Source organism: Lathyrus oleraceus, chromosome 6 (genome assembly GCF_024323335.1).
Source record: "Lathyrus oleraceus cultivar Zhongwan6 chromosome 6, CAAS_Psat_ZW6_1.0, whole genome shotgun sequence".
Classification (NCBI taxonomy): Eukaryota; Viridiplantae; Streptophyta; class Magnoliopsida; order Fabales; family Fabaceae; genus Lathyrus; species Lathyrus oleraceus.
The window spans coordinates 96,589,013-96,611,141 of NC_066584.1; positions in this window are offsets into that span (position 1 = coordinate 96,589,013).

Below are 22,129 nucleotides of genomic sequence, written 5' to 3' on the forward strand. Positions count from 1 at the left end.
TAGTCTGTTTCATGATGTTAATACGATTATGGTCCGTGACTCTGGGAACCTTATCAAAAATGTAGAAACTATCCCGTGAGTGGGTTTATGGGTAGAAATCCTAGAACTATCTGTTAAGGAGCCTACTTAGTAATATGTTCTGAGTTACTCACATTATCCCAGATCCTAACTACCTGGATTGCATTTTATTTGCATACCAAAACATAAAAAAATACATTGCATCCATTCATATACCATTGCATCTGCATTCGTTATCATGCATTGCATATCATTTTCCAAAAATACAAAAAAAAAACTCATCCATCCTTTGTCCATGAAGAGCAAAGTGATTCCTGACATGCGTTTAGAACAAAGAACCATGTCTAAGGAAAATTCAAGAAGCATTGGAGGAGGAAGGCTCAAGTACAAATATCTTGATTTCTGGGCCAAGTAATGTGAAAGGGAAAGGACCCCTGAAACCCCTCAAGGTTTTGTACCACAAGGAAGAGGTCAAGGATGTGGCTAGTGAGATATCATCATTTCCTGGTAAGAGCATTGAGATATCGCCTTGGATTTCCAATCCCCATGGCATATGGCCAACTCCTATAACCTCTGATTCAGAACTTATTGGTGGTTCCCAAGTCTCTTAAGCCGGTTCCACAACCTTACCCACCCGGGTATGACCCAAATGTGTAATGTGGATATCATGTTGGATCAGAAGGGCATTCAACCGAAGATTGCAATGCTTTCAAAACCAAAGTCCAATTGTTGTTGGTCTTTCAAGAAGGAAGCTTGGTGGTAAATGTTAACCTATCAGCCGAATAAGAGCGAAGATCTCAAGGGGTGTCCCCCGAAGTTAATGGATCAAATTTGAAGAAGTCATTCCCTGAAGATGGCAATCATTTGGTTGTTTCAGCATCTCTTTTGGAGTTTCCTCGCATGTTGATTGTTAATTGCTTTTAAGCATTGTTGTTTTCTTTGAATTGGTAAGGTTAATGAAATGTTTATGCATCTTTTGAATTGATCCATTCGTATTCACTCGTTTTTCATTCATGTTAAAAACAAAAATACTCCTCTCATTCAACTTTATTTATCAAATCGTTGTGCTAACAAAGATCGGAAGGAGGATGATGAAAACGAAACACCTGAAATTGTTGTGGTATGCTTTTGAGTAAAACCTTGTCGATGATGTAAGGCATTGTTTCACATCCCCAAACATTGAAGAGATAAGGAGTTAATCCCTAGTCAACCACTTTGAGCCTAGAAGTTGGTGTTTATTTCGGATCTAAATCCCTTAATCTTAACCTGGGGCAGGGTAGTTGTGTTCAGATAGTTTGATCATGCATTCGATCTTTCAAAAAAAAATTCGTCCATATGTACACCCTCCAATTAGGTTCAACCACATGTTATCCTTCGCGCACATGTTGAAGTGTCGAAGAAGTTGAGAAAAGCTAAAATTAGTGTTGGTTGATCCTTATCCACCAATAATGTGGCAGTCAACACCTTTAAAAAATTGAAAAAAAGCCCGCTAAGTCAAATACCACAAAATGACTTAGGCAAAAGTCAAGGCATCCCTATGGACCGAAAGCCTCAAAGAAGCGGTCCAGGCAAAATTAGGGATAAAGAAAATCAATCAAAAGAGGTCATTAAATCCTCAATAAAAACAAAATAAGGTGACTGCCACTTCAAGAAAATCTCACCTTGAATCCTCATTTTCACTTTCGCATCTTCGAAGTCGAATGCATGTATTGAATTAACTGAACATAGGAACTGGAGATCATCAAGAAGAAGGGGTGGGTAAAAATAAATTTTGAGCCTTATATCCTTTTGTTTCAAAAAACCGTGAACCAGACCATGTTACGATCCTTAAAAGTCCTAATTGAGGCAGAGTTTATTCTGAAAGCATACTACAACAAGGTTGTGTTAACCTGACTCCAAATGATTTTTGTTAACCATTTGATGGCACCAACTTGCATACTGTGAATGACTTGATCACCATTGGTTCTTATCAACGACTCGTTCACTGTATTTCACCCGTTCATATCAATAAATTTTGATTTCAAATTTTTGCATAAACACTGCATTAAAATTACCATTTTTGAATGAACAATCTTATTTGCAAGTCAACACTTAGCATCGAAGAAATTCCAATAATACACAGTTGAGGAACTTGATGGAGTGAAAGAAGTCTAGTCAGGGGCAAATCACTTTGAACATCAGTTAATTCGAGCTAATCACCCTAAGGGTCGTCTAGCCAAGAGTAATTTGCTTCAAGACTCAGACCGGGGCAAGCCACCTCAGAGCTCAGTAAGTCCAACTATCCAAGGAAAGTCAATCAAGAGTCTACCATTCCAACATTTGGTTAGTCAAGTTTGGACCACTGCAAGTCTCGAACACTTGGGGCAAGCCATCTTGAGATCGTCTCATGTCAAGCTGTTTCAAACTCACTTTCAAGGTGAACATTTTCAAAGACCCAACAAACTGGGGCAAGATGAGCCACAAAGGGGCAGACCCCCTTCATGCTTTCAAATTGATCAAACAAATTCTGCCATATGTCAACAACTATTGAGTTTAAGACGAGTGCCCGAAAATTATGCTAGCACTATTCGTTAATCCTACAAAAGGATCCCATTTGCTAAGTTGTGGCTGCCAAGCTGGATAGAATTCTCCTTTGACAACATCTATCATAAAATATTTGGTTGAGTTCTCGGTGTTAAGAAATCATGAGCTTCCATAAAAAGTCTTTACCAACTCCCAGTCCACTAAAGTGTCACCATTCTCATAGTCATGATCATTCATATATCATGCATAAAAGAATTCAAATCATGCATAGCCGAAATGTACTTCGTGCTCATTTTGCATTGACCCAGGTCTTGTTGTCGATCCTATATCCTTTGACCTCTAATTCCAATTTGTATTTGGTGCCCTTAAACCATCATCCGGTTTTCGCAGTCATTTTCAAGTCCGACTCAGTTGGCAAATTTGTCCATGAGGTTCAACTCCTTTTGGATTATCCGATGAATTTCCGGATTACTCCTTGGTTTATTGATGTATTTCCATAACTTGTCTGATGTGTTTCCAGATGTTTCCCCACCTATCGGATGTATTCTCGAATATGTTTGTTTTAGATTCTGATGCATTTCCAGAATTTCCTTGATGTATTACCGGATGTGTCTGTATTCTGATGTATTTCCAGAATATCACTTATAATTCTGATGCATTTCCAGAATTCGTTTCTTTTACTCTCTGATGAATTCCCAGACATGTCACTTTTGTTCTGACACACTTCCAGAACCCATGTGCCATTCCCTGGCATTATTTCAAGACTCATTGGAGTCTCCTAAAATCCAGTTGTCACTAGCATTATTCCAAGCTCAGTTGTTACTAGAACTCATTTTAAACCCAATTGTCGTTGGCATCACTGTCACTCTATTTGTAAATACAATTGTGATTGGTATCTGAAGTTTGGTTGTCGCCAATATCGTTTCAAGTCCAGTTGTTGCTGGCAAACTCCATTGCAACCGGTAATTGTTTTACTAATGACTTCAGTCAAAGTCCAGTTGTTATTGGCAAAATCCGTTAGAAGCTGGTTGTAATCCATTGCTTTCGGTCAAAGTCCAGTTGTTGTTGGAAAGCTGGTTGTAATCCATTGCTTTCGGTCAAAGTCCAGTTGTTGCTGGCAAGCTGGTTGTAATCCATTGCTTTCGGTCAAAGTCCAGTTGTTGCTGGCAAGCTGGTTGTAATTCATTGCTTTCGGTCAAAGTCCAATTGTTGTTGGCAAAATCTGTTAAAAGTTGGTTGTAATCCATTGCTTCCAATCAAAGTCCAATTGTTGTTCGCACCTATCTGTTAAAAAGCTGGTTGTAATCCATTGCTTACAGTCAAAAGTCCAATTGTTGTTGGCAAAATCCGTTAAAAGTTGGTTGTAATCCATTACTTACGATTAAAAGTCCAATTGTCGTTGGCACGTACAGAGAGTTTAATTACCCTGTCTTCCCTGATGGTTCCGTGAAAGTCATGTATGACTTATCATCTTGAGGAATTCCCAGAAGCTTGGAGGTTTTTCGTGTTAGAAAACTCCAATGATGTTGGTTTTGTTTGATTTCTTTGTAAAGAATCATCATAGCCTTTTGTACGGATGATCTACTTATAAGAAGACTCCTGCTTATCTTTGTTTTGCATAATTTCCCTATTAAGAATCTCCAAAATCTTTGATCGGATGAATTACTTATGAGAAATCTCCAAAACTATCAGATGCATTAAAAAGTGTTAGGTCATGTATGAACCTGTTGAATGAAGCTCCCTTTGTATGTTTTCCAATATTCTTAGGTCATGTATGAACCTATTGATACCACTCCTTTTGTTTTTTCCCAAGTGATGTCAGGTCATGTATGAACCTGTTAATTGAAATTCCTTGAATAGTCAAGTGTTGTCAGGTCATGTATGAACCTGTTGAAAATTCTTTGAATGCTCCTGTTTTTTCAGGTCATGTATGAACTAGTTAATTGAAATTCTTGGAATGGTCAAGTGTTGTCAGGTCATGTATGAACCCGTTGTTGAAAATTCTTTGAATGTTCCTGTTTTGTCAGGTCATGTATGAACCTGTTAATTGAAATTCTTTGAATGTTCCTGTTTTGTCAGGTCATGTATGAACCTGTTGTTGAAAATTCTTTGAATGTTCCAGCATTGTCAGGTCATGTATGAACCCGTCGCTGTTGAGCTTTTATTCCAGTATTACCAGGTCATGTGTGAACCTGTTTTGAAGAATCTTTCTCTTTGATTATTCCAATGTTGTCAAGTCATGTATGAACTTGTTGTGGAAATTTTCTCAAAATGTTCAAGTTGGTCATCAGGTCATGCATGAACCTGTTGATATACTCTTCTTGAATTTTTCTGAGTTTGTTAGGTCATGTTTGAACTTGCTGTCAGAACTTCTTGATATTCCCCGGCATTGTCAGGTCATGTATGAACCTGTTGTGAGCTTTCATTCCAGTATTACCAGGTCATGTATGAACCTGTTTTGAAGAATCTTTCTCTATGAGTGTTTCAGTGTTATCAGGTCATGTATGAACCTGTTGTAAATTTTTTTCTTATTCGGGTTTAGTAAGTCATGTGTGAACTCACTACCAAAATCTCTTGTATTCTAAGTGTCGTTCATCGAATTTCACTTTGAGTGCTCTCTAGTATGCGTCCGATTCTCCATCAGGATTGTTTTCCCCAGAGAGTTGTTTTTTACCATTTGTCTGTCTCCCTGTGGACCATCAGCATTCCCCACAGATCTTTGTTTCATTATGTATCCATCATAAAGCATCATGCTAGGATTTATCTTATGTCTGATCATATCCCTAGCATACCAAATAAAAAAGAGTCATTCATTCAGGCATTCATCTCATATCATATCCTATCATTTGCATTTCAGGATCAAAATTCGGGTCTTCTTAGTATTTAACTATCTCCCACTATGATCATATGAAGAGTGTCCTGCTTCATATTCTCTAGTTGAAGATACTTAAATAGGGGCAACTGTCACACCCTAATTTTGACCCTGAATCGCTGATTCAATACATTCATCATAGCTATTACATGTCTACATAACATACCATGCATTCCGTACCGCATAGCGCCTAAAATATCAGTCAAAATAATTTTTTCGGATCTACAGGCAATCTAGTTGAATCAATTATCAAATGTGTGTCAAAATAGCGGGCGAAAAAGTTTCAAAATCAAGCTTGCAAACACCATTTTTATTAATCTACGTTTCGCGTAGTTTAATCTGGTATGCTCGAATTATTTTTCGACTATTTTTTCGGTCACGTTTTGGTCTGTCTGAGCATTTTTAACCGGGCGTTTTCCATTTCAAAATTTGATCAAAACCTATATGTTTCCGAGAAGTTTATTTCACGCTGATCATTTTGGTACATTCAATTTATTTTTTTGAGCATTTTTACGCTCGATTTTTATTCATTTTTGCCTTTTTTATTTTTGTGTTTTTGTCAAAGCATTTAGAAAAATAAATAGAATTGTGTTTTTATTTTAATTTTATTTTAATTATTTTAAAGTGTTTAATTTTATTTAGTTTTAAATAGTTTTAATTGAATTTGTTGAATTTGTCTCTAAAATAAACATTAAGGGTACTATTGGCATTTTTGAAACTTAGTAACCCTAATAAAACACTATATATATATATATTAAAGGATGTTGCAAGAAATAAAGGGAGGACCATTACACAGTAAAAACCAACGCCGCCTAAACCCATCTCTCTTCTCTCTCACTTCTCTGAGAAAGAGAAGAAAGAAAGAAATCGTTCCTCTTCTCTTCTCACCAAAACCTCCGCCGCCACACCCTTCAAAACCCACCTTCAACCTCTTCAACCGCATATCCGCCTTCCGTTTCCGCCTCCGTCCATCATCAACCCAAAACCATCTTCTTCATCATCACTTCTTCCTTTGACAACACCTCTTTCCCACGATCTCCATCTCCTTCCTCCGCCGCGAAAATCACCAACAACACCGTTCCTCTTCTCTCACCTCCGCCATTAAATCACCCTGGACAATCTTCCTCGCGACTCACCTTCGTGAACCTCGACCCACATCACACACCAAAATCACCGCATTACCCTTAATAGCCACCGTCTCCGCTCTACCTCACTCCGTACAACCCTCACACAACATCAACGCTCGCCTTACCTCATCACCGTCTCCTATCTTCTGCCTTTTCCACCGACAGTAACCTCGTCGCACCTCCACTTCCATCTGTGACACCAAACCATCCCTCAACCTTCATCGTCAACATCACACCCTTCCTCAACAACACGATGTCGCCGCCGTTACACCACCCCCAAATCCACCATCAAAACTCACTACACGCACAAACCCCTTTCGGCAACCTACCTTCGAACCTCTCCATCCGCCGCAACCATCATCCTCCTTTAACCCACATTGAAACCTCTATGATGCCGCCACCATCGCATTCGTCGGGAACGCCTCGGAGAAGCCCCGTCGCGGCTGAGCCTCTGTTTACCGTCATATTTGTCCGTCATTGAATCCGTTCAAAAGCCAAGCTAAACACCTGCGGTCAACAGCGTGTCAGGAGGAAACGAGAAGAACACTGATTGCAAATCAAATCGAAAAAAGCAGAAGCCGATCTAAAAGATTAGCATGAAGTTTTTGAACAAGCAGCTAACCGTCAACAACAACATAACCTGCTCGGATGTAAACAATGGTAACCTCGACATTTTTTAAACTTATATTCAATCCGATCCATTTTCGGTTCAAATTTCGTCACACCTCAAAAGCAGTGGTTATCGTCATTTATGTTCGGTGTTTGTAAATGGTTTTTTCATAGCTTTTTTTGAGCAGGGTTCTGTGGAGTTGTTGTTGCAGGTTCATAGGATTGCATCAGTTCTGCAACCAGTTCCTTGCTGCAGGTTCTGGTTTAGTAAGTTGACTTGGTGTTGATTTGTGGTGATGCCGTTAATTTGTACTTCTATCATTGTTAATTCTATGTTAAGTTGTTGTACCAAGCATTGGTTAGTGACTGTTGGTTAATTAAATGATGCAGATGTTAATTGAGAAATTAGAATTGTTAGATTTATTTGTAACAATTAGTTGAATAAGACTGTTAGATTAACATGCTGATCGATATGCCTAATAGTGATTTTCCTGAAAAAATCCAACCTTTTAAACCATTCCAATTTATAAAAAAATTCAATTAGGTTATTTAATTCATATAACTAATTATTATTCGCCAAGATGAGTAATTAAGGTCATTGTTTCATTTTGATCATTGTTAATACCTTAGGATTGGCATTAATTTTGTAAAACAAATAATGTAATCACCTATGTTGTTTTAATATGTTGGGTTGAAGAAGTTCAACATCTGGACCAACATGTGATGTACGATGTCACAACATCGTGACTGTGACATCACACGTGTAGAAAACTGAATTAGTTAATTCAGGCATATATTCTGGGATTAGTGAGGATATTTGGTGAATATCCTAACTTCCCTGTGGAGGTCTTAAAGACTCAATCAGAATATACAGTTTCTAAATATGGAGATATATATATATATGGAGATATTTTAGGAACTAAAAGATTGAAGACCTTGATTGTAGCAGAAGTTTTCTGCTGACTTTGTAACAGCAAAGGAGAAGCTTGCTGCGATTTCCAAGGCCCAAATCCAGTTGGGTATTTAGGTTATAAATAGCAGATTGTAACCTAGGTGAAGTAAGCCTCAAACAATGTAAAAATTAGGGGTGTGTGTGAGGTAAACGTCCCAACCTGTGGGAAGGTTACCATGTGTTTCTCAGTGCTCAAAGCTGAGATTATTTGTAACTCAAAGCCTGTAGGTAAGAGTTGTTATGGTCTTGAACGAAGTTGTGAAGCAAGTTCAATTTGTTTAGCATTACTTTGAAATTATAGTGATAGGAATGGAAACTGGTGGTTTCTATCTAGAAGTTCCTAGGTATAGATTGCATTGGGTAGGGATTAAGTGAAGAGTTGTAAACGGAGGAGTTTAACTCTGAATTAATACTACTGATAGTGGATATTCTTCCTGGCTTGGTATGCCCCCAGAGTAGGTGATGTTGCACCGAACTGGGTTAACAATTTCCTGTGTTTGTTTTTCCTTCTGCACGTTATAATCCTGTCTGTTATAACTCAGCATGTATTTCAGTCTGTTTATCAAGAGAATAACAGACCTGGTACATAACATACTGTTTGAATGTCAATCAGAATGTTTTGACATTCATCATTGACAGCATATACTGAATAATAGGCAGGTTGGTTTTTCTGCTTCAGTTCAGTATTTATTTCAGTCTGTTCTTCAGGAGGATAACAGACCTGGCATAAGGCTCATTGTGAAAATGTCAAACTGGATGTCTTGACATTTATTACTATAAGCTGATACTGAAGTATAGACTGGTTGGTCTTTTACAGTACAATATTTAACACAGTCTGCTTTCAGGAACATAACAGACTTAGCATGTGGTATATGTTCTGGTCGTCAAACTGAATGTTGTGACATTCATTCCTGACAGCATATGCTAAATTGTAGGATGGTTAGTTTTTCTGTTTCAGTATTTTTCTCAGGCTATTCTTCAGGAATCCAACAGCTGAGCTAAAATCCAGGAAACTAACAACTGAGCTACAATTAAAGAACCTAACAAATAGCCTATTTGTTAGCACCCTAATATGTGGAAATTAGGTTAATGTGTTTAACCTTTATTTTAGGAAATACAAGTACAAGGCCAGCAAACTGTAATACTGTAACAGGTGATGTTCAAATCACTATTGAGACATCATGCTGATAACTGTGCAGGCTCAACAGAAGTTAGTGCTATGTTTGATCTCTGCTGAGTCTTTGTACCAGATGGACAGAACTGGGTGTTCTTCCATTCTATGGTAATATAGTAGCAGATGTCGTGACATCTGTGAATGTGTGCACATTAGTACTGGGTGTTAATTGTATAGCTATCTTGCTGTATTAGTAACAATGTTGGATCAGATGTCATGACTTGGAGTAGAACATCTGAACTCTGACTACACCAGAATTTTAATTGGTATCAGAGCAGGCATCCTGTTCTGTTTCTGGATGAGATCCATGGGTGATACTTTCTGGTATCTTGCAAGGAGTTATGTTAGTATGGATGTTGGAACCTGTGGAAGGTTCTGTGATTTCCCTGAATGGTCCCTTGAAGTAGGTGCATGGATTATTCATGACAGGAACTGTGTGCACCTGTCTCTGGAGATTGGCAATTGGCTTTTGTGTGGGACAGCTGTGCTATTATTGAATCATATTCAAACTTGGTATGTTCTTGGAGGCTGATCTGGTGAAGTGTGTGTTCATAGGTTGAGTTGTATTATGATTTCCGCTGCATAATACCTGGCAAAACTCAAACTCTGATGTAGGTTCCCCTCATGTCGATGAAAGGTTGCTGTATTCAAGAGTTCATCATAATCTACTGAAGAAGTCAAAGATACTTGAGTCTCCTCAAGTCCACTCATCATGGTAAGAATCACCTGATCACTGATTCTTTTACTCTCTTGGGTAGTGCATATGAAGACCTTGAAGACTTTCAAGGAGGGTTTGTTCCAAGGAGGTGGAACTAATGTTCTATGTGATGTTAGAACATGTTGTTCAACAAGTATGCACCTACTAGTTAAAGAGCAGATGTTTTTAGGTGTCAAACAAAGGGATACTTTTGTTTGGAACCTACTTCTGACCTGGAAGAGGAGACATCTGTGTGTGCTAAGTTGACAAGGGTAGGGTCAACTATGTGTATGCTCAAGAAGGTCACTTTTAGAAGTGTGATCTCTAGAAGTGGAGCTGGTTGAGATGTGACATTGTGCAATTCCTGATGTTTGTCTTATTCCTGTAGATTGATCAGGGTTGGATAGTTGTTCCCTGAAGTACTATGTTGTGTTGGAAGACAAGTCCCCTGGATGTTAGAAGTCAATAATGGGGTAACCTGACTGCTATTTCATTTAAGAGGATTGGGACCATGAATCTTGTTATTCAAACACCACGCTCAGAAGTGGCAGTTCTTTCAAGGAGTGAGAATATGAAGATTCAGAGGTTGGTTGAGGTAGTATGCTCTGGCAATGCATATCTACTATTGACTGGTGTTGTTTTGTTTTCACTAGTACTTATGGTCAGCTGGAGTCTGATTGGTGTGAGTGGAGTATGTATAGGTATAACTCATAGAGTTAGTTGCCACTGGTAGGGATGGTGTATGTCATGTTGAGACAGTTGTGTACAATACATGGAGATTGGTGTGGAGTTTCCATGATTGTTAATTTGAGGGGGAGTTTTGGTTAACCGCCTCACGTTTGGTCAGCCTAGGGTCTGGTTGGAGGTTGAATTGTGTCACATGGGTTCTGGTTGTTGTGTGACACATTTGCAAGGAAGGATTCATCTCTCTCATTCCTAAGGGTGAATCTAATCTGGAAAGATTCTCAAAACGGTTGAGGTGCTTGCAAGCAGAAGATGTTGACATATGAAGAGTATTTTCAAAGTATTCTTATGGTGGAAGTATTTGAAAGGATAATTGGGAAAGGATTAAAGATCAATGCCTACTTGTGCCAAATACAAGTATTTAATTGATTATCCTTGGAGCTCCAGATAACTGATGTTCTTAAAGATGTTGGAACATCTCTTCTTCAAGACCCTGTGCAGAATCACAGGAAGGATAGTACATTGGTGGCAGCAAAAGCATATGATCTCTGAAAAGGTTTCCTGGCAAGAAACATGTTCAGCCTTGGTGTGTACAAAAAGAAGAAGACATCATAGTCTTGATGGTGGTTACTTGGATCAGTTTATTTCTGATCTAGGTAAGGAAGTGCATTGACTAATGCACACTGTGGAGTTAAGAACAAGTGGCAGCATTCTTGGCATCATGGAAACAGCCTTGCTTTAGGAAGTGGAATCCTTGGTATAGCTGAAGGGTTAGTCTCTAACTGGTCCTTCTGAAGACTCATGCATCAGAGTGTCTGATGTCTTTGGAGAAGAAGCGGGGATTCATCAAGGTGTGAGCTTGGATGACTTAACTGCAAACCTGCAGGATGGAGATTGTTTACTCAAACTTGGTTCCACAATCAAGTCTATGAGAGCCTTGAACTCTTGTTCTGTGTAGGGAGGAAGTTCTTTCAAGTGGCAGAAGAAGGAGCTAAATTCAACAGCTAGATGTTAAAACACAATGTTGTGACATTTGGTTCAACATCAGAATCTTAGTTGGTGAAGTGGCACACCAACTTAAGATAGAAGGGTCTACAGAGTTGTAGATTGGGTACTTCAAAAAGATTATTCTCATTGCAGTTCTTTGGAGTTGCTGGATGGAGAAGATGTTACATGTTCATGTCTTAGAGAATCTAAGTTTTGTTTAACATGTAGCTTGAAGTTCAAGTCTCACTTGGAAGGTCAGAATATCTTTGGGAGAAGTCTGATAAACGTGGAGAGGTCAAAAAGTGGCATTTGACTTTTTCATATGAGGATTCATGGAGGAGATAATCAACCAGTGGCATTTGGTCCATCTCAGAAGTGAGTTCGAAGAATCAAGATAATCAACATATGGCAGCTGATTATTCTTGAGGAAAGTCTGAGACAAATTACTGTTGAGCAGAAAATTAGTAAGTTGAAGACAAAGGGAGGTGTTGTCTATTCATCTCTTGAAGCTTGTGGTAGAAGTTATGAGCTATCTATGGAAGATTATCTCTTGTAATGGGATGAGAATGTATATGTCCAAATTTGTGTCTGGTTTATTTTGGATCAAGCGGGTGACTCAGTGATATCTGAAGATTATCAGATGGTGTCCTTTGTGAAGGATGTCCTAACTAATGTTAGAACATTTTGTGAAGTGACTTTCTGTTCTGGTTAGAAGAGAGATTGACACAGAGTGTGGATGTGTTCAGCCAAGAAGGTTGAACAGAGGGAGTGCTCTTGAAGACATGAAGATGCGTCTTATGTTCTCCATTCATCAGGTAGTCTGAGTTCTCTTTGAATCAGGAAGTATGTGAAGGTCCAACTTTGGGGTGTTGGATATGTTCATGTGTAATCTCCAAGTTTCAAGAGGGGAGTTGGTTGTTCATGACAGGGGGAGTTCTGTCTTTGCACTGCAAGTAATCATCAAGCTTGTGGTCTATGTGTTCTCAGATAACAAAGTATGGACCCTTGTTGGTAATTGGGATGATGTGGTGTGTGTCAAGGCTGAGTGAGCATAAGAATGTATGACCGGATGTCATGACATTGCCTTGGACAATATTGTTAGTTCCTTCTGAAACTCACAGTCATTAGGAAATATGGGTGTGGTGTAGTAGAATAAGCCCGAGTGTTACAGTTGTGTGGTACAGGGGGAGTAACCACCTACTGGTGTTTGTGAGTTTGGCTGTGGTGGTGCCAGATGTCAAGCTACCACTGGAGGCATGAAAGTGGTCTTAGGAAATGATGATAGGATGAATACATGAAGAATGTAGGCAAAAGCCGCGTTGAATGTTAAGACATCGCGTGCAACGTGTCTGACTGCATATATGGAATAGTCTCCATGCATTGGAACTGTTGTTTCGGAAAAGAAACAGTCAAGAGTTATAAAAGGTATTCAAAGATAGTCTGAGATTTTGTTGGTGATTCTCTGACTGTTTCTCAGCAAATATTAATGAATCTTGACCAAGCATTTATTCCTACCGTTAATTCCTAAGCACGGTCTGGTCTATTTAAAGGATGCATCAGCACTCCTCCTCTCAATAGAGCGACATTCCATTCTCTCTAAACCATGGGGTTTGTTAAGATTTGGGCATACTGCGCCTGGATCTGGTTTTGCGAAGGTTTCATTTATAAATGTTTAGCTAAAAAGGGGGAGAGAAACACTGTATTGAGGATGTACCAGAAGCAAGCAAAATATGGTAGCGAGCAGAAGTTGGTTTCAGGCACAAAAGTCACTAACTGGGTATACCACTTGTGACTTGTGATCTGAGTTAAGAGGACAGTTGTGTCTTGTGATCTGAGTTACATTATCCATGTACTCAACATTACATATTCTTCAGGAAGCTCTACTGTTGAGGGGAAGGGTTTTGATGCAACTGATTCTTGTACATCTACTTCCTCATGTACACCAACTTTGGTGTTCGTGGTGGTGCAGATAATGATAGAGAGGAAGTGCATACCCATATTGGGATGTAGTGTCTAGTGTAATGTTTATTTGTTTTAGCTAAAATTTGCCAAAGGGGGAGATTGTTAATACCTTAGGATTGGCATTAATTTTGTAAAACAAATAATGTAATCACCTCTGTTGTTTTAATATGTTGGGTTGAAGAAGTTCAACATCTGGACCAACATGTGATGTACGATGTCACGACATCGTGACTGTGATATCACACATGTGTAGAAAACTGAATTAGTTAATTCAGGCATATATTCTGGGATTAGTGAGGATATTTGGTGAATATCCTAACTTCCCTGTGGAGGTCTTAAAGACTCAATCAGAATATACAGTTTCTAAATATGGAGATATTTCAGGAACTAAAAGATTGAAGACCTTGATTGTAGCAGAAGTTTTCTGCTGACTTTGTAACAGCAAAGGAGAAGCTTGCTGCGATTTCCAAGGCCCAAATCCAGTTGGGTATTTAGGTTATAAATAGCAGATTGTAACCTAGGTGAAGTAAGCCTCAAACAATGTAAAAATTTGGGGTGTGTGTGAGGTAAACCTCCCAACCTGTGGGAAGGTTACCATGTGTTTCTCAGTGCTCAAAGCTGAGATTATTTGTAACTCAAAGCCTGTAGGTAAGAGTTGTTATGGTCTTTATCGAAGCTGTGAACAAGTTCAATTTGTTTAGCATTACTTTGAAATTATAGTGATAGGAATGGAAACTGGTGGTTTCTATCTAGGAGTTCCTAGGTATAGATTGCATTGGGTAGGGATTAAGTGAAGAGTTGTAAACGGGGGAGTTTAACTCTGAATTAATACTACTTATAGTGGATCTTCTTCCTGGCATGGTATGCCCCCAGAGTAGGTGATGTTGCACCGAACTGGGTTAACAATTTCCTGTGTTTGTTTTTTCTTCTGCACGTTATAATCCTGTCTGTTATAACTCAGCATGTATTTCAGTCTGTTTATCAAGAGAATAACAGACCTGGTACATAGCATACTGTTTGAATGTCAATCAGAATGTTTTGACATTCATCATTGACAACATATACTGAATAATAGGCAGGTTGGTTTTTCTGCTTCAGTTCAGTATTTATTTCAGTCTGTTCTTCAGGAGGATAACAGACCTGGCATAAAGCTCATTGTGAAAATGTCAAACTGGATGTCTTGAAATTTATTACTGTAAGCTGATACTGAAGTATAGACTGGTTGGTCTTTTACAGTACAACATTTAGCATAGTCTGCTTTCAGGAACATAACAGACTTAGCATGTGGTATATGTTCTAGTCGTCAAACTGAATGTTGTGACATTCATTCCTGACAGCATATGCTAAATTGTAGGATGGTTAGTTTTTCTGTTTCAGTATTTTTCTCAGGCTATTCTTCAGGAATCCAACAGCTGAGCTAAAATCCAGGAAACTAACAACTGAGCTACAATTAAAGAACCTAACAAATAGCCTATTTGTTAGCACCCTAATATGTGGAAATTAGGTTAACGTGTTTAACCTTTATTTTAGGAAATACAAGTACAAGGCCAGCAAACTGTAATACTGTAACAGGTGATGTTCAAATCACTATTGAGACATCATGCTGATAACTGTGCAGGCTCAACAGAAGTTAGTGCTATGTTTGATCTCTGCTGAGTCTTTGTACCAGATGGACAGAACTGGGTGTTCTTCCATTCTATGGTAATATAATAGCAGATGTCGTGACATCTGTGAATGTGTGCACATTAGTATTAGGTGTTAATTGTATAACTATCTTGTTGTATTAGTAACAATGTTGGATCAGATGTCATGACTTGGAGTAGAACATCTGAACTCTGACTACACCAGAATTTCAATCATAAATTAAATTATTTTTTCAATTTTAATTTATTTTAAAATTCAATTCATTTTAAAACCATTTCAATTTCAATTTAAATCATGTCTAAATTCAACTCATTTTAAACCATTCTAATTTCAATTTAAATCTTGTCTCAATTTATTTGAATTAAACCTGGACCAGGTACCAATTGACCTCTCTTAAACCAAATGCAATATTCAATTGTCTTTTCTCTATTTGTTTTATTTTTTTATACTTGCTATTCTATTTATATCTTTTATAATTTCTTACTATAACTTACAAAAATCTTTTCTTAAACCAACTCGAAAGAAAAGGACCGTTAGAATCTAGCATTCCAGTGTAACCCTTGAACTATTGAGTCCAAAAGCACATGTCTCGTTCTTATTGAGTTTTCATTTTCCATTAAGCTATTTCAATTTCGACTTCAAATAATTTTCGTAACCAAATCAAACTGTCTCAAATCATTTATGTGAATTCATCCTCGATCACATATTGAAAGATATTTCTTAAATCAAACACAATATCCAAACTTTTTTCTAAATTAACTTGGACAAAATAAGGGCCGTTGGGATCAAGCATTCTGGCGTAACTCTTTGAACAATTGATTCTTATCAAGTGTTCGTTGTCCATTAAATAATTTTCTTAAATAACTCGAATGAATAAGGACCATTGGAATCTTGCATTTTTGTGGAACCCTGAATTATTGATCTTGGGGCTTATGTCCCGTCCTTAAATATCCGTCTTTCAAAAATCAAAAAATACTTGATTCCTACCTTAAACACTTTTTCAATAAAGGTGGAAATGGAACATGGTGTATATCGTGCACTCCTGAGATTAAGATTCAAGATGGATGCCTTGCCTATCTTAGCTATCGCCATCTTCTTAAAATTGTCAATGCGGTTTCTTCAAACCCCTTTCTCAATCAAACCTAAAAATACTTAATCTTTATTAGACAGTTTTGCCGATAAAGATGGAAATGGAACATGGTGTATACCGTGCACTCCTGAGACTAGGATTCAAGATGGGTATCTCTCTCATCCAAGTTCTCGCCATTACTCAAAATAAATCCAATCAATCAAACTTTTTCTCACCGCCGTGCGACTAATCAAAAACCTTTTTCATAAACGAAAGGTATGTTGTCTTAAGGTGATGCAAAACAATGTTTCAGCCACGATTGTTGAGTCGAGATAAGTGACGCTTTTCCGAATGTAGATTTGTAAATCCATTCGATGTGTGGTATACGTCCACTCCTCATCTGTTTTGGGTAAAACAATGTTTTCGTTGATTAATACCATATAGATTTCGCTAAAATCGACCAACAAACAAACATTTTCTATCCAGAACTACGTAAGCCTTGATTTCTCTGTTGAGATACGTAGGAGCAGGATTTGTAAATCTTGTCAGGCCCACTAATAAAAACACTTAGGTTTAATCCTTCGTTAAAAATCCAAAAACATCTTCTCTTTTCTTTTGATCCTATTATTCTCTCCCTCATTATAACTTGAGAAGACTAACATAAGCTAACATTCAAAACGAAACTAACTAAACGGTTCCCGTTGAATACAACGGACGTGAGGGGTGCTAATACCTTCCCCTTGCGTAACCGACTCCCGAACCCTGATATTGGTTACGACGACCATAATCATTGTCGTTTTGTCTTGGGTTTTATCGATATTTCCCCTTTCCATTTAAGAAATAAATAAAGTTCGGTGGCGACTCTGTTCAGTCCATCATTGTGAGCGTGCAATCGCGCTTCGCTTAAAGTCGTATCCCCATTTTTTTGAGGTGCGACAGATGGCGACTCAGCTGGGGAGTAGGAACATCCCTAAGTGAGTCAACCCTAGTTCAGTTAAGTTTTCGTATGTGTGTTAGCTTTGTTTGTTTATTTTTCTTCCTTTGTTATGTGATTGCTTTATCCTTACTTTATCACATTTTTATATCTATATATATATATATATATATATATATATATATATATATATATATATATATATATATATATATATATATATATATATATATATATATATATATATATATATATATATATATATATATGTGTGTGTGGGTGTTGGGATTTTGATATCATGAATAAAGCTCTACACCCGAGCTTTGGAAAAAGAAGAGAGAACATATAAGTTTAGAATTGGAAGTTGTGTAGTGTTAGTCCCCAAGGGCCACTCCTTGTGTGCCTAGCATGAAGACTCCCCTAGAGTAGACCTGTTTGTAGATCTTGTTATAAGACAACTAGCCTGTTGCATGACGTTGATTCATGAAGGGTCCGTGACTCTAGGACCCCCTCTTAGAACCAGTTCCTGCTTTGGTGGTTGCGTAATGTTGGACTCCAAGGGCCTCTCCTTTTTGCACCCAATATGAAAACCCCGCTCAGAAGAGACCTTTCGTCACTCTTGTCATAAAGCGGCTAGCCTGTTTCATGATGTTAATACGATTATGGTCCGTGACTCTGGGAACCTTATCAAAAATGTAGAAACTATCCCGTGAGTGGGTTTATGGGTAGAAATCCTAGAACTATCTGTTAAGGAGCCTACTTAGTAATATGTTCTGAGTTACTCACATTATCCCAGATCCTAACTACCTGGATTGCATTTTATTTGCATACCAAAACATAAAAAAATACATTGCATCCATTCATATACCATTGCATCTGCATTCGTTATCATGCATTGTATATCATTTTCCAAAAATACAAAAAAAAAACTCATCCATCCTTTGTCCATGAAGAGCAAAGTGATTCCTGACATGCGTTTAGAACAAAGAACCATGTCTAAGGAAAATTCAAGAAGCATTGGAGGAGGAAGGCTCAAGTACAAATATCTTGATTTCTGGGCCAAGTAATGTGAAAGGGAAAGGACCCCTGAAACCCCTCAAGGTTTTGTACCACAAGGAAGAGGTCAAGGATGTGGCTAGTGAGATATCATCATTTCCTGGTAAGAGCATTGAGATATCGCCTTGGATTTCCAATCCCCATGGCATATGGCCAACTCCTATAACCTCTGATTCAGAACTCATTGGTGGTTCCCAAGTCTCTTAAGCCGGTTCCACAACCTTACCCACCCGGGTATGACCCAAATGTGTAGTGTGGATATCATGTTGGATCAGAAGGGCATTCAACCGAAGATTGCAACGCTTTCAAAACCAAAGTCCAATTGTTGTTGGTCTTTCAAGAAGGAAGCTTGGTGGTAAATGTTAACCTATCAGCCGAATAAGGGCGAAGATCTCAAGGGGTGTCCCCCGAAGTTAATGGATCAAATTTGAAGAAGTCATTCCCTGAAGATGGCAATCATTTGGTTGTTTCAGCATCTCTTTTGGAGTTTCCTCGCATGTTGATTGTTAATTGCTTTTAAGCATTGTTGTTTTCTTTGAATTGGTAAGGTTAATGAAATGTTTACGCATCTTTTGAATTAATCCATTCGTATTCACTCGTTTTTCATTCATGTTAAAAACCAAAATACTCCTCTTATTCAACTTTATTTATCAAATCGTTGTGCTAACAAAGATTGGAAGGAGGATGATGAAAACGAAACACCTGAAATTGTTGTGGTATGCTTTTGAGTAAAACCTTGTCGATGATGTAAGGCATTGTTTCACATCCCCAAACATTGAAGAGATAAGGAGTTAATCCCTAGTCAACCACTTTGAGCCTAGAAGTTGGTGTTTATTTCGGATCTAAAACCCTTAATCTTAACCTGGGGCAGGGTAGTTGTGTTCAGATAGTTTGATCATGCATTCGATCTTTCAAAAAAAAATCGTCCATATGTACACCCTCCAATTAGGTTCAACCACATGTTATCCTTCGCGCACATGTTGAAGTGTCGAAGAAGTTGAGAAAAGATAATATTAGTGTTGGTTGATCCTCATCCACCAATAATGTGGCAGTCAACACCTTTAAAAAATTGAAAAAAAGCCCGCTAAGTCAAATACCACAAAATGACTTCGGCAAAAGTCAAGGCATCCCTATGGACCGAAAGCCTCAAAGAAGCGGTCCAGGCAAAATTAGGGATAAAGAAAATCAATCAAAAGAGGTCATTAAATCCTCAATAAAAACAAAATAAGGTGACTGCCACTTCAAGAAAATCTCACCTTGAATCCTCATTTTCACTTTCGCATCTTCGAAGTCGAATGCATGTATTGAATTAACTGAACATAGGAACTGGAGATCATCAAGAAGAAGGGGTGGGTAAAAATAAATTTTGAGCCTTATATCCTTTTGTTTCAAAAAACCGTGAACCAGACCATGTTACGATCCTTAAAAGTCCTAATTGAGGCAGAGTTTATTCTGAAAGCATACTACAACAAGATTGTGTTAACCTGACTCCATATGATTTTTGTTAACCATTTGATGGCACCAACTTACATACTGTGAATGACTTGATCACCATTGGTTCTTATCAACGACTCGTTCACTGTATTTCACCCGTTCATATCAATAAATTTTGATTTCAAATTTTTGCATAAACACTGCATTAAAATTACCATTTTTGAATGAACAATCTTATTTGCAAGTCAACACTTAGCATCGAAGAAATTCCAATAATACACAGTTGAGGAACTTGATAGAGTGAAAGAAGTCTAGTCAGGGGCAAATCACTTTGAACATCAGTTAATTCGAGCTAATCACCCTAAGGGTCGTCTAGCCAAGAGTAATTTGCTTCAAGACTCAGACCGGGGCAAGCCACCTCAGAGCTCTGTAAGTCCAACTATCCAAGGAAAGTCAATCAAGAGTCTACCATTCCAACATTTGGTTAGTCAAGTTTGGACCACTGCAAGTCTCGAACACTTGGGGCAAGCCATCTTGAGATCGTCTCATGTCAAGCTGTTTCAAACTCACTTTCAAGGTGAACATTTTCAAAGACCCAACAAACTGGGGCAAGATGAGCCACAAAGGGGCAGACCCCCTTCATGCTTTCAAATTGATCAAACAAATTCTGCCATATGTCAACAACTATTGAGTTTAAGACGAGTGCCCGAAAATTATGCTAGCACTATTCGTTAATCCTACAAAAGGATCCCATTTGCTAAGTTGTGGCTGCCAAGCTGGATAGAATTCTCCTTTGACAACATCTATCATAAAATATTTGGTTGAGTTCTCGGTGTTAAGAAATCATGAGCTTCCATAAAAAGTCTTTACCAACTCCCAGTCCACTAAAGTGTCACCATTCTCATAGTCATGATCATTCATATATCATGCATAAAAGAATTCAAATCATGCATAGCCGAAATGTACTTCGTGCTCATTTTGCATTGACCCAGGTCTTGTTGTCGATCCTATATCCTTTGACCTCTAATTCCAATTTGTATTTGGTGCCCTTAAACCATCATCCGGTTTTCGCAGTCATTTTCAAGTCCGACTCAGTTGGCAAATTTGTCCATGAGGTTCAACTCCTTTTGGATTATCCGATGAATTTCCGGATTACTCCTTGGTTTATTGATGTATTTCCATAACTTGTCTGATGTGTTTCCAGATGTTTCCCCACCTATCGGATGTATTCTCGAATATGTTTGTTTTAGATTCTGATGCATTTCCAGAATTTCCTTGATGTATTACCGGATGTGTCTGTATTCTGATGTATTTCCAGAATATCACTTATAATTCTGATGAGAATTCGTTTCTTTTACTCTCTGATGAATTCCCAGACATGTCACTTTTGTTCTGACACACTTCCAGAACCCATGTGCCATTCCCTGGCATTATTTCAAGACTCATTGGAGTCTCCTAAAATCCAGTTGTCACTAGCATTATTCCAAGCTCAGTTGTTACTAGAACTCATTTTAAACCCAATTGTCGTTGGCATCACTGTCACTCTATTTGTAAATACAATTGTGATTGGTATCTGAAGTTTGGTTGTCGCCAATATCGTTTCAAGTCCAGTTGTTGCTGGCAAACTCCATTGCAACCGGTAATTGTTTTACTAATGACTTCAGTCAAAGTCCAGTTGTTATTGGCAAAATCCGTTAGAAGCTGGTTGTAATCCATTGCTTTCGGTCAAAGTCCAGTTGTTGCTGGAAAGCTGGTTGTAATCCATTGCTTTCAGTCAAAGTCCAGTTGTTGCTGGCAAGCTGGTTGTAATCCATTGCTTTCGGTCAAAGTCCAGTTGTTGCTGGCAAGCTGGTTGTAGTCCATTGCTTTTGGTCAAAGTCCAGTTGTTGCTGGCAAGCTGGTTGTAATTCATTGCTTTCTGTCAAAGTCCAATTGTTGTTGGCAAAATCTGTTAAAAGTTGGTTGTAATCCATTGCTTCCAATCAAAGACCAATTGTTGTTTGCACCTATCTGTTAAAAAGCTGGTTGTAATCCATTGCTTACAGTCAAAAGTCTAATTGTTGTTGGCAAAATCCGTTAAAAGTTGGTTGTAATCCATTACTTACGGTTAAAAGTCCAATTGTTGTTGGCACGTACAGAGAGTTTAATTACCCTGTCTTCCCTGATGGTTCCGTGAAAGTCATGTATGACTTATCACCTTGAGGAATTCCCAGAAGCTTGGAGGTTTTTCGTGTTAGAAAACTCCAATAATGTTGGTTTTGTTTGATTTCTTTGTAAAGAATCATCATAGCCTTTTGCACGGATGATCTACTTATAAGAAGACTCCTGCTTATCTTTGTTTTGCATAATTTCCCTATTAAGAATCTCCAAAATATTTGATCGGATGA